Raw genomic sequence first — 15,767 nt, 5'->3', positions numbered from 1 at the left:
CCATGTCGGGTTTTGATGTTATTTTGGGTATGGACTGGTTATCGTCATACCGGCCAGTTATTGATTGTTACCGCCAGAGGGTCACAGTTTGTACCGTGAGCGGGGAGTGTTTCCATTTCTTGGGGGATCGGGTTGGTAGTGTGTTGCCACCGGTGTATGATCCGCGAGGGCGGAGTGAGCTTAGTGGTCTTCTCACTAGCCTTATGAGTAGTGAGTGTGATGAGACCGAGGTTGAGTTACCGAAAGTGGTTTGCGAGTATTCAGATGTTTTTCCCGAGGATCTTGTTAGTTTGCCACCACATCGAGAGATAGAGTTCTCTATTGATTTAGTGTCGGGTACAGCGCTGATTTCTATGGCACCTTACCATTTTGCCCCAGCCGAGTTGAGTGAGTTGAAGGTTCAACTCCAGGAGTTGCCAGATAAGGGTTTTGTTCGCCCTAGTGTTTCACCGTGGGGAGCACCGACCCTCTTTGCTAAAAAGAAAGATGGTGCCTTAAGACTTTGTATCGACTACTGGAAGTTGAATCGGGCTACGGTTAAGAATAAGTACCCTATGCCTCGTATAGATGACTTATTTGACCAGTTAAAAGGGTCCCGTTGTTTCTCCAAGATAGACTTGAGATCGGGTTACCATCAGTTGAGGGTCAGGGAGGAGGATATTCTGAAAATGGCATTCCGTAAGCGGTATGACCACTATGAGTTTCTGGTGATGCCTTTTGGGCTCACTAATGCTCCGGCAGTGTTTATGGATTTGATGAATCGGATATTCTGGGAATTCTTAGATCGTTTTGTATTCGTTTTCGTGGATGACATTCTGATTTATTCGCCTTCGGCGGAGGAGCATGAGGAACACTTGAGAGTGGTGCTCGAGTTGCTTAGAGCCCATAGGCTGTATGCCAAATTTGGGAAGTGTGAGTTCTGGCTAGGAGAGGTCAAGTTCTTAAGCCATGTGATTTCTGGGGAAGGGGTGTCTGTTGATACATCCAAGATTGAGGCAGTGCAAGATTGGGCACAGCCTAAGAGCATTTTTGAGATCTGCAGTTTTCTGAGATTAGCTGGGTATTACCGCTGGTTTGTGAAGGATTTCTCCAGGCTAGCTTCGTCGTTGACTAGATTGACGCGGAAAGGGGTCAAATATGTATGGAGTGAGACTTGTGAAAAGTCGTTCAAAGAGTTAAAAGTTAGATTGACTACCGCTTCGGTGTTGATTATTCCGGAGAGAGGTTTGGGTTATGCAGTTTATTGTGATGCCTCACGAGAGGGTTTGCATTGTGTCTTGATGCAAGAAGGGAAAGTGGTAGCCTATGGCTCACGTCAGTTGAAGATTCACAAGAGGAATTACCCTACTCACGACCTAGAACTAGCAGCAGTAATTTTTGCCTTGAAGATTTGGAGGCACTACCTGTATAGTGAGAAATTCGAGGTGTTCTCGGATCATAAGAGTTTGAAGTACTTGTTTACACAGAGGGACTTGAATTTGAGGCAGAGGAGGTGGATGGAGTTCATTGAGGACTATGACTTCAAGTTGCACTATCACCCGGGAAAGGCCAATGTTGTGGCCGATGCCCTTAGTAGGAAATCCATTAATGATGTTACTTGTATAACCATCCGGGAGTGGGAGATGTTAGGTGCACTTGGCGAGTTCGATTTGCTTCTGGGTGAATCCGTTAAGGCTGCGACCTTGTTTTCTGTTGTTGAGCAGCCTACACTTGTAAATCGAGTGTTAGAGGCACAGAGAGGTGACCTTGAGGTAGAATCCCTTCGAGAGAAAATCTCCAGTGGGAAGGCTGAGAAGGGTTTGACTGTGTATCCCGACCTGAGTGTGAGATACCGAGACCGTCTGTTTGTGCCGGAGTCTTGCCGAGAGGACGTACTCCGAGAGTTTCACCATTCGCGCCTTGCGGTACATCCGGAAGGTACTAAGATGTATCGTGACTTGGGTTGTCAGTTTGGGTGGCGGGGTATGAAGAAGGATATGGCAGTTTTCGTGTCTAAGTGCCTTACTTGTCAGCAAGTGAAGGCCGAGCATCAGAGGCCAGTGGGTTTGTTGCAACCCTTGCCTATTGCCGAGTGGAAGTGGGAGCATGTCACTATAGACTTCGTTGTAGGTCTTCCGAGGATTCAGCGGGGTAGTGATGCTATTTGGGTGATTGTAGACCGGCTGACTAAGTCAGCGCACTTTATTCCTATGAGCGTGAGAGATTCGGTAGATCATCTTGCCGACTTGTATATTCGGGACATAGTGAGGTTGCACGGGTCCCAATGTCGATCGTCTCTGATAGAGATCCTCGTTTTACTGCTAGGTTGTGACAGAGTTTACAGAGTGCCTTGGGCACTAAACTGACCTTTAGCACAGCTTACCATCCTCAGACTGACGGACAGTCCGAGCGTACTATTCAGATCCTTGAGGATATGCTTCGAGGTTGTGTCCTTGACTTTAGGGGGACGTGGGAGAGGCACTTGCCCTTGGTGGAGTTTGCCTACAACAACAACTTTCAGTCTAGTATCGGTATGGCGCCGTTTGAGGCCTTGTATGGCCGACCGTGTAGGTCTCCGGTTTGTTGGGCCGAGGTGGGTGATGCACCTTTGTTGGGCCCGGAGTTGGTGAGAGAAACGACGAAGAAAGTTGAGCTTATCCGTAAGAGGCTTGTTACAGCCCAGAGTCGCCAAAAGAGTTATGCCGACCGTAGGAAGAGGCCTTTGGCATTTGAGACGGGTGATCATGTTTTCTTGAAAATATCACCTAGGCGGGGTTTGGTGAGGTTTGGGAAGAGTGGGAAGTTATCCCCTCCATTTATCGGTCCCTTTGAGATCCTTGAGAGGATTGGGGAGGTTGCTTACCGTTTAGCTTTGCCGCTGTAGTTGTCCGGAGTGCATGACGTATTTCATGTTAGTATGCTTCGGAAGTACGAGCCGGATCCATCGCACGTGTTGGATTGGACCGACTTAGAGATAGATGAGGATGCCTCGTATGAGGAGAGACTGGTACGGGTCTTGGATATGTGGGATCAAGTCTTGCGAGACAAGACCATTCCCTTGGTAAAGGTTTTATGGAAACATCACGGAGTGGAGGAAGCCACTTGGGAACGTGAGGTGGATGTCCGTGAGAAATATCCGGACTTGTTTGTAAATGTTTAACCATGTATTGGGATTTTGTAATATTGATGAACTTTAAGAGCATTAAATATGTCTTAAGTTGTAAAACATTGTGAATGCTTTGGTTTATGGGAATATTGTGGAACTTGCCTTGTAATGGAAGTTTATTTTAACATTGCATATGTTAACTCTGTTTTAGAAATGCAAATATAATTTTGGCATTGAATTTGTTTTGTGATTCATGTTGATAATGCATGTGGGAGATTATGTTGGAAGTTTGCCTCTTGAATAGAGGTGGAATGACCGATAATGGGTCAAGTTGTTGAATTTTACATTGTAATAATGTTGGTAATTGAGAAAACATATTTTTGAAAAACTTGTACTTAATTTCGGGGACGAAATTCTTTAAGGGGGGGAGGTTATAGCGATCCCGGTTTCTCTTCCTTTGATTGTTGTATTCCGGACTTAGGTTTCGTGGAGTTGGTGGTTGTATATCTTGTTGTTGTCCTTTAATTCCGTGTGTTTGAGTTTTAGGATGTATTGGGCGTGTTTCGAACAGGTTGGTTGAGCTTTAGTCCCATCCTTGTTGCCCAGATTTTTGGTGTTACGCTCGAGCGGGTCTCTTTGCGCTCGAGCGAAGTTTGATTTTTAGTTGCCCGCTCGAGTGGGTCTTCTTGCGCTCGAGCGGGGTTTACACACTCTCAACATTTCGTGCCTCTGCAAAACTTCTGCAGGTGCGTTTTTCACGCTCGAGCGGTTTTTCTAATGCTCGAGCGGGTAGCGCTCGAGCGGGTATCTTGGCGCTCGAGCGGGTAGTTCATTGTCTGTAAAAGTACTAGAATGGGGAAATCTACGCTCAGGCGTCTTTTCCTTTGCGCTCGAGCGGGTGTGTTTTGCAGTTGTGTCTTGGCGCTCGAGCGGGAATCCTTGCGCTCGAACGGGTCCAGTTTTTGTGTCTGACGCTCGAGCGCCCTGTTCTCCGCTCGAGCAGGTCATACGTATATCAGTAGACAACAGCGGGATTACACTTCACTTTTTCATCTCTTCCTTTTTCAAAAACCCTAGATCTGAGCTCTCTCTCTCTCTCTAAACAACTTCTCTCTAGGGATTGATCTACTTCTAGTGAGTTTCTAACCTAGGCTCTTTGTAAGAAAGATAGAGAGTGTTGAGGGCTTCCTTTTAATCTGAAAAATCTTGGATTTGGAGCACTTTGGATTTTGGTCATCTCCTCCATTTGAGCTCTTCATCTCGAGGTAGGGATAACTACTCATTTCTATGGTTTTTGACATAAACTATTGGTCGTTTTGATGTAATGTTGAGTTTGGATGATTTTGGGTGTTAGGGTTTCAAAATGTATAAAAGAGGGGTTTTGTATTTTGAGCCTATACATGTATATTTGAGCCTAGAGATGAGAATATTGGTGTTGTTGATAATATTTGGACCTTTGGGTCAATATTGAGTTTTAAGGGAAAAATACCATATTTGGGTATATTTGGGACATTAGTGAAATTAATGACATTTGTTATGAAATTGAGTGGGGGATAATGAAATTTGTTCATTATGAGATGGAATGGTGGAGTTGGATTTATAAATAGCTCACTTTTGAAAACATCAATTATATATTTGTTGAGGCATTTATTATCTGTTTAGAAATAACTGTTTTGGGCTATCGGTGAAGGATAGTCTTGATTGTTGTAAACATTGCATGATGATTAGGTGAATTGAAACTAATCAAGTTGTGTATTTGAATACATGGGTGCCGAATCCCGCGGATGAAATTTTCGTAAAATGGCCGTTTGAATATAATTATACATGGGTGCCGAATCCTGCGGACGCAATTTCCGTAAAATGGCAATCCGAATATATCTACACATGGGTGCCGAGTCCCGCGGATGAAATATTCGTAAAATGGCCATAAGAGAATGAAAATACATGGGTGCCGAATCTCGCGGATGAAATTTTCGTAAAATGGCAGTTTGTAGTATTGTTGGCATGAGATGTAGTCCCATTTCAGTTATTTGGCCAAGTTCTGAGCCATGTTTAAAAGTTGAGTTCTGTTAAGTTAAACATTTATCAAGTGCTAATGTTTTAGTTATTGCTCATATTATGTTTAGCATATCTCTACTGGGCGTTGGCTCACCCTATACGGGACATCATTTTCAGGTACAGATGTTATGCCACCTCCAAGGACGTAGCTTGGGAGGCTTGAGGCTGTAGACTTTTTTTGTTGTTGTTTTTGTTGTATTACATGTATATCAAGCCAAGGGCTTATTTGTATAGAGTTTGTACCTTTTTTTGTAACCAAGTGTTGATTTGGAAAGTTGTAAGCCTATCGGGCGTTTACTTTTATTGTCAACATGTAATACCTTTTGTAAGAATACTCTGATCATTATAATATGGAAACTCTTTTATATATCGTGAATGTATGCTATGATGGGTTTATTTTTGAGGGCGTTACACTGGTCATCACAGTCAAGCATCCGGCCGACTCATGTCCTAGGCCATTCAAACAATGGCTCTAGTCCCCATGTTGGATGAGTCTCCAAAATTTTCTTTGTCCAAAAGCCTAATAATTAAAACAAAAACAAAAAAACAAAAAGAGTCATTTTTTAAAGATCTAACAAAAAAATACTTCCCTTACCCAAAAGACTAAAAGGATCCGTTTGATTTGATTTTGAAATCAATTTTCAAAAATAAATTTTTTAAAAGAGTTTTCAAAATTTAAAATTTTATTTGGTTATATGTTTTAAAAATAATTTTGTAGTTGGAGTTCTATAATTTGAGATGATTTGTATTTTTTTTTTGTAGATGAATAAATGGGTGCAAAAGAAAAAGTGAGAGAGAGAGAGAATGATTAATTGATATGTAGGATGTGAGAGAAGGAGAGCGGGGATAGAAAAATTGATTAAAAACAATTTTGAAAAAATTATAAAATCAAACAAATTTTAGTTTTGAGCTCTCAAAAATGGATTTGAAAGTGAAGCAATCCCTATTTTTATCAAGTCCTAGCCAAATAATCTCTGTCCAAAGGTCTTCAATTTTAAAAATTGAGAAAAATCTTCTTCATCAATAGGCCCAAAAAAGAATTTTATTCTTTAAGTAATGATACATAATAAAAATAAAAATTAAAAACAAACCTCAATTTCTGAAGGGTTAATAAATAAAAACTTCATATTCAAAGCTCAACAACAAAAAAAAATCATTATCCAAAAGTGCTCCCAATATTAACGCTTAGAATTTTAATTACAAGAAGGGCAAATTGTGACAGTAATCTCTGTGCTTTGGTTTTTGTGCCATTTTGGTTATTATAATTTCAATTGATTTGATTTTGATTATGAATTTATGATTTTGCTTTAATTTTTATAAAAAATATGCATATTTGGCAAGTTGGCTAAAAACCAACTTTTTAACTTTTTTAGATCACATTACCTCTATATTTTTTTGTACATTTTTTCAAAAAAAAAAAAATTGAAAATCTAACTTTTAACCAATTTCTCAAAAAGCTAACTTTTGATTAATTCCACCATGTCCCGTTAATTCCAAAAAGTTGGCTTTTTGATTAATCCACCAAGTCCTCGTTATTTGTTATTTTGATTTTGTTGAGTTTAATGTAATTTTTTAAAAATACTTCTTCTGTGTTATTGATTTTGAATGACATTAATGTAGGGATTAAAATTTAACAAATCACATACTTTGAGAACAAACAAGGAACAATTAAAAATTAGGACTAAAATATAGTGTAATATCCTTTGAAGATCATTAGTGTAGTTAACCCTTTTTAAATTACATTTTTTCTCAAAACATTAAAGAAGTTTGAATTAACAATAATAACATAAAGACCTGAAAATAAACTCCCAAAGAAGGAAAGAGATACCCAAAACGACTGGAAGACAAATAGGACCCTTATGCAGGTAGAAGGTATCGAACTCTTGACCTCTTAGAATGGTGCAAGAGCTCTAGTCAATGGTCTAAATTCCATTAAATGTTAAGTGTAGGACAAATGTTGCCAAATTTTAAATGCCATATGGCAGGTTAAATTTGCTTTTGTTTTCTAAACTTGATTGCAAGCTAGTAAATTGTTTTGTTTTTATTTTTATTTGTCTTTTTTGTTGGCACTCTCTAGTGTTCTTGTCCTAAACAAGAAAAGAATCTTCATCAAAAGTAATAGTGCAATTGTTATCTACTGCCAAGTGATGGACTAAAAGCAAGTTGGATGGAGTAGGTACATGAAGCATGTTTGTGAGATGAAATGGAAAAGGAGTAGAAAGAAGTCCATTACCGGTGTGAGCAATAGGCAGAGTCGTACCATCACCAATAGCTACCTGATCATGGCCTTGATAGATCATTTGTCATATGACTAGTAGCTCCGGAATCAAGAAACCAATTTGAATCAGATTTTTGTGAGCCTGAGTTTGAAGTAGAGGCAACATAGGCTTTAGTATTAGCTGTAGGTGAGACTGAGGTAGGTGAGGGTTGTGATGGCTGAAAAGAGGAATCAAGATTGTACCTCATAAATCTTACATTTTGGGGTAATTTTTTAAATAAAATTTTATGATAACTAACATTTTTCTGACGTATTTGTTTCAATGACTTATATTTTGTGTTTTGCTCGAAATACATTGTAACTTGGTTCACTTAAGAGCATACACAGTTAAAATATTTGTGTATGTTAGAGAAAATGATAATAGAAAGGAAATATTTTTCTGATTTTATATCCACTTAATTTACATATATTTAAAATGTTTCACATTTTTTTTTATAAAATTACTTAATAATGAAAAATATATTAAAAAAATAAAATTCACCTAATTTAGAAAGTAATACAAGGCTGGGTCTTTGAGTTAAGGTTTGTGTGCTTGGGCAATTGAGTTTTGAAAACGTGTTTGTGAAAATCTCAACCAAACAAGTTTTGAGTTTTACAACTTGAATTTAAAAAGAGTTTTAAAATATGTTTCGTAAAAACAAAATAAGTTTTAGGTTTTAAATTTTCAAAAAGTAATTCAAAACACTATTCTCACCCTACTTTATTTTAGAAACACTCTTTTCGTCGTTTTTATTATACACAAAAAATAAATTTATTTGAAATAAAATAGAATGGTAACTATTCATAATAAGGACAAAAAAAGAATATATTTGGAACAAAATAGAGTGTAAATAGTAGCTCCCCCCAAAAAAAAAAAATTCTTATTATACTTTAATATTTCTATGATAGTGTTTATTTACTTTCTAAATTAACAAATATTTTAAAATTATACTCAACTTTTCATTATTATTATTATTATTATTTTCTAAATTAACAAGTTCCCTCCAGAGGTAGATCTTACTAATTTAACAACTAATCACTAACTTTTGCTGATCAAAAAACAAAAAAATACACAAATACACAATGTCAACAAAGGATACTACATTCTTGTTTACCATATGTAATATTAATCTAATTTTTAATAGTACATTAGACTTGTATGCATGATATTACATTACAAATACACATTAGTTATGAAACTTATTGCCAATATTGTGTTGACAAAATTAAAAACTTAATATAATATAAAAATGTGGTCAATCTAACATTATTGTTGATAAAACAGTCTTGATTTTCTCTAAAAGGAAGAGTTATTGTAAAACTTCCACCTAAAAAGACAACAAAAAATAAAATAAAAAATTTCTCTTTAGTAAAATAAATAAATAAATTTTATTTGACCCATTCCCCATTTCTAGTCTAAAGGCACTTAAAAGAAAATGACATCAAATAAATAAATAAACATTACTAATGTAGTTGAAAGCAATTAACTTGGGCCAAGCCATAGTTAGCATCAACAGAAGCTTGCATTTCGTTCGCAACAATGCTACAAACCCATAAATATTATCCAGAAACATTATTGTGTGGTTAAAATTCATCTAAGCCATAAACCCCACAATACAATAAATCAATCTCAGCCATGCACTAGTGCTCTGAACAGTTTTCATGGCAACTTTTTTTGGGTCCATGGCTTTAGTGTTTCGTTACCAATGTCATTCAAAACAAAAGCAGATGGCCCAAGATTAGAACAATTACTTTTCCAACATGGATTCAGTCTGGCGCTGTTAAAAAGCCATCTGTATTCTGTACTACTATATAAGATGGAGCATAACTATAAACCTTACATTTTTGGGTGCATATGCTGGTTACCAGAACACACTGAAGCTACCCAGTTCATCTTTCCAAAATCATGATGTGCCGCTTCTTTTTGCCCCAAGTAGATCATCACTTCCACTTTTTAAGATACACTGAAAGGATAATGAATAGATCCTATTTATGCCACTGAATTCTTCATCTTAGTTTCAGAAATTATGCCCTCATCAAGATGGCAATAGCCTTCCACTCTAAACTACATATCACATCCTGTAATGGCAACAATTGAAATCATCAGTCATTTTTAACAATTCCACAGATATATGACATAGCAAAGTAATTTATCCCCAAGATCAAAATGTTGTATGTCTCTGAGATAAAACTGAGTATAGGAAAAAGAGAGAAGAAAAAACACATCACCGAGGGGTTCTGTCGGTCAATGTCGAAGTTGTTGATAGCACATGGTTCAGCCAAGAGTTCAATGGGTTCCTCACCTGTCCAAAGGAACAGTGTGAAACAAATCAACCACCAGACGAGAGGTTACATATTTGTCTGAAGCAAGTACTCCTTTTGTAGAGGAGGCAAAAGGTTTGGATGGGTCAAAACGAAGTATGCATTTAAAAAACCTGACCATTTAATAAACATGTTTAAGTGAGTTGGGTTGAATTTGGTACACAGGTATGGCAAATTAATCCAATCAACCCATTAACCCGACAAATTAACCAGATCAACCCAACAAGTATACAACTCATTTATAACCCGTTTATTTATATAATTTGATGAGAGTTTAAATGGCTGAAATAGGATGGATTTACGGTTTCGGGTTAAGTGTGCCAGCTCCATCTTTTTGCCACAGAAAACAAGAAATATGAATTTAGCCACTTGGCAAATAAGATGACCTTAAGCCTTTCCACTAGAGCACTCAAATGGAAAAGGCTAGATATGGCAACAAACTTCATACCTTGTTCAACAACAGCAAAGATTCCATCTTCTGAGCAGATCATAACAAGTAACACCCGTGATGTTGACATGTTACCCATGTTTGAAGAATAGATGTCATACTGGACCTCCCAAATTTCACTCTCAGATAATGAGTGGGACTGAAACTCACATGCTGCAACCCCAGAAAGAACTATTGGCTGCTGTTGCCACTGAAGATCCCACACAAATGCAGTACCAGAAGAGCCTCCTGCCTTCATGTAAACCAGCATAATAAATAAACAATCTCAAAAATTTTCTCAAGTCAGAACACAGAAAGACAACTTATTCGGTTTCCAAATAACGATGTAATCCAATAATTAAATGTGGAAGAATTTCAATGTGGTCACAAAATCCTTTGAATCATCACCCATCATGAAATTTAAGCATGTAAACCAATATATTATCATGATCAGTCAAAATATTCAGCTTGCATAAAATTCATGTAGAATGATTTTGTTCAGATGCTTACAAAAATAACCATCTTAAATGAATGATTTTTTTTTTTTCCTTTTAATTTTTTAAACAGTAAAATCGGGATTCTCCTTGGAGGCATCATCTTAAATGAATGTTCATAAGCATTATGGGTGTTGATTTCCGACCACACAACCAAAAGGGAGAACTTAGTTGGAGAATACTGACAGAATAAATTAAGCCCGAACAACCTGTCACAGAAATATAAGAATCCCGCGGTGGTTCGTCCACCCGGGGGCACTCCGATGATCAAGTCAGTAAAATATCTCTCAAAGATAACCAATAGTGCTTAACTCACTAGACAGAGCATAAAAAGCATACCTTAGACCCATGGGGGTGCCTCCCTTTTATAGCCAACACAATCCTAGTCCCAATAGAAGCCTAGCTCTAATAAACTTAAGATCACTGCTAATCTTGGACTCTCAGTAGAATTAGGATAAACTCTCTAAGAGTCTTATCTTTATCCAAACTGAAGTCTTCTCCCATTCTAGTACTCTTGTCCTTTATCCGCTTATCCCGGATTCCGGTATTCTCGCAGATAACCTCAGCCTAACCGAGATTATCTCAACATCATGACCAGGACACGTGGCACCCCGACTGGCACTTCGGTGACACCTCGGTTACGTGTCGTCATTCAAAATTTATATCCCCACAAGCATCATTCCTGTCTCGTCTATTTAATATTAAAAGGGGGACGGGGGCGGGAGCAGGGGCGGGAAGAAAAAAAGAAACAATAGTTGAGAAATCAAAATTCATAGACTTCGACAAGCTAAGTTTAAGAAAGCGAATCATTCTAAACCCCTAGAAACAAAAATATATGCCATACAAACAATTTAAGTCAGAGTTGGAAGCATTTGCGCCAATACATAACCAGAGCTATCTTGGCTACTTAATCAGCAGACAATTAGAGATCCTAGTTATCTCATATAAAAAAAACCTAATCAGTTGACTCAAGGACAGAATATCAGCATGCATCTGCAGCATCAGCACAACAGCAAACTTCGTTATAGTGTGGCAATCAAATAAACCATATAATTTTATAGCTGCCCAAACCCCTTATAAAACCAGAATATGATATATTTTGATAAGATCTGTTTCTAACACAAACAACAATAGGCTTTACTTTATATTCCAAATCATCATCTTTATTATCTTTACCAAGTCATTACTAAACTTTTTAGCAACTAAGAAAACTACAGACAAAGCATAAAGATTATCAGCCACTGGATATTCCAAATATACTGTAACTTCCACCCCCACCAAAAAAAATATTAGGTGAAGAGAGAGAGAGAGAGAGAGAGAGAGAGAGAGAGAGAATGAGAGAACAATGGGGACAGCTAAAACAAAACCCAATAGTTTGTATACCCGTCCTAATGCCTCAGCATTTAACTTTCTGATGTTTTTAATTCTTGGACACTACATTATGCCCATGAGTTAAGCTTAGTGCATCAACTCTACATATTTTTATGAGAGGAATGAAGAATGAAAAAGCAGCATCTTATAATACAAGTGTGTTTTCTTGATGGATGAATATCAATGGAGCGTACAATCCCATAAGTAGTTCCATGAGCCCTGCAACATTATTACTATGAAGAATCACATCACATCACAACAAAAACAAACTGTTTCTACTCAGACAGACAGAGTTGAACCCAACTGTCAAAATATGCAGTTAAGATTGTGCAAACAGAACAAAAAGAAACACTAAATTCGGAAGCATAATATAAATTCATCTAAGAAAATGACTAATACCACTTAAAAACATATTAAGCTTCAAGAAATTCCTACATTGGTATGTTCAAATTATCAACAAATTATGAACTCCTCATGATCCTTGCATGTGAAGCGTATCACCATCCATCTTTTCTCTTTTGTTTATTTTCCCAAAATCATAACTTTATTTGATGAGAAGCAAATTTTATCAGAACAGATAGGAAATAGGTCCCCTTAACACATTAGAGCACAAAAAAACTACTGATTTTAGTTCAAATGAATAATATCATGGCTCCAAAAAAAATAAAAAATTAAAGAACCTGAGTGGAGAACAAAATCATTCTCATAAAGAGCCGTGTTCAAACGGGGGATAAACGAAAATCTCACTAAAATGCTCTAATTAGATGCTTTAACCTTGTGTACTGGCATCCAAAACTCTACCAGACATGAAAACGTGATCAATAGGTGATGATTGCCAAATTAGCTGAAACCTCCAAGTATATAAAATCGCAGAACTCTTTGTACTCTCAAATATTACTTGCCAACAAGTTACACTTATAGCCAGATCGAACTAAGCTAAAGCTCAAGTGATCACCCTTTAAAGCCAACCACATAAGCTCTAAACATTTCCAACCATTATCTAGAACACACCTTTAAACCCACCTCATATTTATAAAAGTACGTAACTACACACCTTCAAGGTGTGTCAAGATGGGATCTGGATCCTCTCTAACACTTTTTTTATACAATCATCATCCGACTCTTTATCCAAATACCACAAATAATAATGACTAGCTATTGAATTGTGACATTTGAATCAAGTGTTGAATGATGGTTGTATAAAGTAAGTGTTGGAACTGGAAAGGATCTTCCCCCAAGATGTACCCAAAATAAAGGTTCATTTTCGTATGGGGTAAGCAACTAATAGGCATGATAAATTTATGACATCTCTAGAATCCAAAGCCAAATTGAAGTAGGACTTGGAAAATTCAGCCTAAATTGTTGTTTTCACTAAGATAAAAGACAATAGCAGAGCAACCCATGCAATCTGCACAGGACTCTCACTGAAATATATTTCAGATTGACATTCTTTCCTAATTTTTAATTTAATATTTATCTCTACTTTTCAAAAAATGGGAAGATTCCCCAACCCTATCTGATGTTTTGACTCCTCTGACTTCTTAATTTTATACTATTTTTTACCCATTTAGTTTTACTTATAAATAGGAGAAAAATAATTAAAAACACAACGGAGATTGCTCCATACAAGGATTGTAGGCCTTATACTAAAATTTTAATGAACAGAAAATTGAAAACTAGCTGCCTAGTAATACCCAGACTAATCAATGGGAACCATGCAATTGCAGGGAATCACAAGCAAAAAAGAACCCCAACATAAATAATCATCTGTCTCTTTTTAAATCTTTCCAAAAGGGAACAGGGATTAGCAATCTTGTCTCTCTTCTTTCATTTGTTTGGGACATTGTAGGCTAAATTTTTTAAAAAGCTTACACTACAAACAATTGGGAAAGGATACTTTGAAGCATATTTCTAATCCCAACTCCATACTTTGAAGCATTCACTCTACATCATGCACACAAAACACACCCACATACATTAATACATGTATTATTACAGATAGATTGTACCCTTGCGACACTGGATGAGTCATTGTTTCAACTCAAATATGGGAGGCAAATAAACATGATCAAGTCCAGACCTTGCCCATATGATTGACATGTATAATAACATTTGCCACATCTGAACCCAATTGGAATCCATATTTTACATAGAATTTTCTTATTATTCAAATAGGGAGATCAACAAGTTCCATGAGATCATTTTGGAGAGAGAGATTGCAAATTTGCATCCCAGGTTAGAAATGAGCTAGTCACTTACCTACTTGCCACTGCTTTAGTCTAGATTTTTGGATGAAACTACAATGTTTAAAATGAGTTCTCCCATATAAGGAAAAGCAATAGCACCCCCAAAAGGTTCAAATTTTAAACAACAGCATGCCAGACAAAGATTCAAATTTCCATGCAATAATTGTACAAAATGGGGAAAAAAAAATTGGTCTTACCAATTACTCTTGAACTGAGAAGCTGCTCCTCCAGGCTTTCTCTGATCCCACCCCACAAAACACTAAACCCAAATCCACCCACGGCAAACTCCACAGGTGACGCCCACTTCGCCGCTGTATACGACACCAACCCATTTCTATCGAAAAATCGGCGGTGTCTCAAATTCGAATTACCAACACTCACCAAATTCACCCTCCCATCTTCCCCAACACTAACACACTCAGACCCATTTTCCTGCACATCAATACACAAAATAGGTCCAACGTGCAATGTCTTCTCAGGCACCGAAACCTCCGATTCGATCAACGCATCGACCGGGTCAGCGAGCAGGACGTGGAGCGAGCTGGAGAAGGTGGATGCGGCGATGAGGGATTTGTGGAGGGTTTGAGAGACTTTGAGGGAGGAAATTCTTGAGGGTGAGGACCATGAGGATTGGAGAGTTAGATTTGAGGGGTTAGAGAGTGGATTTCGATGGCGGAGGAGTTGGAATCGGAGTCGAATACAGCGAGGACGACGAAGCGGTCAAAGGCGGAGAGAGGTGGAACCAGCGGAGGGCATCGATGTATTTGGAGAGTGGGAGTCTATGGACGTGGAGGGGCTCTGGTGTCCCGTTCACCGCCATTGCTAGGGTGTTGTAAGGTTTTTGGACAGTGAACTGTGAAAGTGAGATGTGTGATTGATAGCAGTGTAAGAGTATCTACACGGTTTAATAGTTTTTTTCATCAAATTTTGAATAAAAATTAGATTATGTTAAATTTGTAATTTTTATTAAACAATCGATCAGTGGGATAGGGGTGTGAGTTGTGCTGTTTTGATAGTTTGAGAGTAAAATTATAAATTAAATGGTGAATTAATAAATTAATAGTTTGACAAATGACGGTTTGGATAGTTTTTAGTAAATTGAAGAATATTCTAATTAATTATCATATATTTATATAATATATAATACTAATTTATATAATATTTTTTAGATATATAACACGAAATAATTTTACATAATATGTTTTATATATATAATCATTAATTTGTAATAAATTGCATATCTTAAATCTCTCTCACACTCATTTTTATATTGATATTTTATTAGAAGTTAAAGAATATATATGTATTAACTATAGCGGAGCGAAGCGGTTCAGTTGGCGAATTATAAATTTTAAAGTTTAAATCACGGTTCGCGGTTAGAGCGGTACGGATTAATGCGGATCGGTGCGGTTTTAGCGTATCGTGCGGTATTTTGCACAGCCCTAGTCTGGACAGTTGTTCAGCTCAGGTCTCGTTTGGAAACAGACTATTTTAGTAATTTTTTATT

At 37.3% G+C, this 15,767-nt stretch overlaps 1 pseudogene across 1 annotated transcript; it reads right to left on the bottom strand.

Moving 5' to 3' along the window:
- Positions 1-8,909: 8,909 nt before the first annotated feature.
- On the bottom strand, positions 8,910-15,139 carry LOC114270464 (nuclear pore complex protein NUP43-like; annotated as a pseudogene). Its single transcript, XR_014366402.1, has 5 exons — positions 14,458-15,139; positions 12,165-12,233; positions 10,171-10,403; positions 9,630-9,703; positions 8,910-9,479 (listed from the first exon to the last, which is right to left on the bottom strand). The product of XR_014366402.1 is annotated as a nuclear pore complex protein NUP43-like (transcript).
- Between the last annotated feature and the right edge of the window lie 628 nt (positions 15,140-15,767).

This window comes from Camellia sinensis, chromosome 4, assembly GCF_055761805.1.
Source record: "Camellia sinensis isolate YWXY chromosome 4, ASM5576180v1, whole genome shotgun sequence".
NCBI lineage: Eukaryota > Viridiplantae > Streptophyta > Magnoliopsida > Ericales > Theaceae > Camellia > Camellia sinensis.
The sequence above is the reverse complement of the archived record's forward strand: the minus strand, read 5'-3'. Positions and strand labels throughout refer to the sequence as shown.